At 61.4% G+C, this 1,749-nt stretch overlaps 1 protein-coding gene across 6 annotated transcripts in view; it reads right to left on the bottom strand.

Annotated features, from left to right (window-relative positions):
* Positions 1 to 1,749, bottom strand: part of CBFA2T3 (CBFA2/RUNX1 translocation partner 3) — a 58,032-nt gene that overhangs the window by 22,204 nt on the left and 34,079 nt on the right. Inside the window, exon 1 of one of the 6 annotated variants that reach the window (XM_025209132.1) lies at positions 1,671 to 1,688. The exons of the other annotated variants lie outside the window; for them this stretch is intronic. The gene's annotated coding sequence lies outside the window, so the exon portion shown is untranslated. Of the gene's footprint in view, positions 1 to 1,670; positions 1,689 to 1,749 lie in introns of those variants that run through there. 6 annotated transcript variants of the gene reach the window in all.

Here is a 1,749-nt window from a genome sequence, read left to right as displayed (position 1 = left end):
CGCCGCCGCGAGGCAGCCCCGGGCTCCGGCCCCTGCGCGCCTGGTGCCACCGGGGCCAAGAACAACTCCCCGATAAGATCTCTCGGGAAGGACAGGGCCGCTCCATCTGGACTGTGTTAGGGAAGCACTCAGCGCCGGCGGCAGCACAGGGACAGGCTGCAGAGCCGCGGCACATGGGAGAGGATGGGGGCCAGGGTGCAGAGAGGAAGGGACAGGCTCCCCGCCATGCACTGGGGGGGCGTCTTCCCCGGTCCTCCCCCTGAATTTTTGGAATAAAAATTAAGGGGGAACGTCAGGATGGGTCAGTGTCCACCAGGAAACACCCTCTAACCCTGCCTGGGGCAAAGTTGGGTTAGATTGGAGAAAAGACAAACTTCTTCCCGGTTAGAGCAGGGCGGCACGGGGCAGATGCCAGGGAAAGGGGGGCACTTTGCACCCCTGGAGAGGGTGAACAGTCACCAGTCGGGTGTAGTGATGCCTGTATTTTGCTATGGGGATTTCCCAGGCTTTTGGCCTTTGCTGGTTGTCCCCCTACCCCTTTCTCCTACATGTGTCGGGGGGTGGGGGGTGTTGGCAGCAGCCCAGGCTGGGCTGTGCCAATGCTCCTGCTGGGGTCTAAGCCAGAGGGTCCTGGATAGAGGATCTTGCCCCTCTGCTTGGGGTCAACCCGATGCTGCCTTGAGGTCAGGAAGGAATTTCCCCCTCTAGTCATGGGACAGACGGAGGAGTTTCGCCTTCCTCTGCAGCGGAGGCCCAACCTCAGTCTCCCGAGTGTATATTAATAGTCTTTTATAGAAGCAGAAGGTTGGCCGCTGCAGCTCCTCTGCTTTCTCTGCAGCAGGTTAGGGGGTCTGATGTTATGTCGAGGCTGATGGTAGTTTTACAAAGAGTTTGGACGATGGGTTTGTCTGGGACGGTTTGCACAGTCCAAAGCGGTTGGACTAGATGTGAGCTCTGGAGCTGCCTGCCAGCCCCGCGGCTCCAGGACTCGACGCAATCTGGATCGGGACAGACAGGCGTGCGTCTAGAAAGAGAGGGGGGGTGTTGGAGCAGACACAGACAGACAGACGGGGGTGTAGGAGCAGAGGCAGGCGGGCAGACAGCAGCGAGGGAAGCCAAACCGCGTGCTCATGTCCGCACTGACTCCAGTTGGCTCCACCGGCAGGTACGTGTGACCGACAGCAGGCCGTGCTGCGAGATGCCCCTTATAACCTTACCCCGAACCCCCAGCCCTACTATGCCCCAAAGGGCAAACCTGAGCGGCTGTAGCCCTTCCTGCAAACCGGTGCCCAGCAGGGAACCGCAGGAAGGGGCTGGAGAACTGGCACCCCCAGGACAGGCGGGGACGTTCACAGCTGAGGTGTCATCGGCTTGGCAGGCAGGACCCCCCAGGTCAGACATGGGCAGGAGATCCATGGCCCACGAGCGCAGTAGCCTGTGGCAACCTCTTGTCCTCCTGCATCGTGTTAATGCAAGCTTACTTCTACCTGTGCCAAGACATGGGCTGGGCATGAATGCCAGCACGGTGCAGGGTTCCCCCAACCGGTGCTGACCAGGCCTCCACTTTCCCCCTGAAAACATCTGGGCAGGTGCCACGTGCGGAGAATGACATGCACACTGCCTCCGACACGCGACCTCCAGGTGCTCACACGCTGCCTCCGACACGCGACCTCCAGGCGCTCGCACGCTGCCTCCGACACGCGACCTCCCGGCGCTCGCACGCTGCCTCCGACACGCGACCTCCACGGC

The sequence above is a fragment of the Alligator sinensis genome, unplaced genomic scaffold (genome assembly GCF_000455745.1).
Source record: "Alligator sinensis unplaced genomic scaffold, ASM45574v1 scaffold255_1, whole genome shotgun sequence".
In the NCBI taxonomy this organism is placed as follows: Eukaryota; Metazoa; Chordata; order Crocodylia; family Alligatoridae; genus Alligator; species Alligator sinensis.
This window is presented reverse-complemented; position numbering and strand designations above follow the sequence as displayed.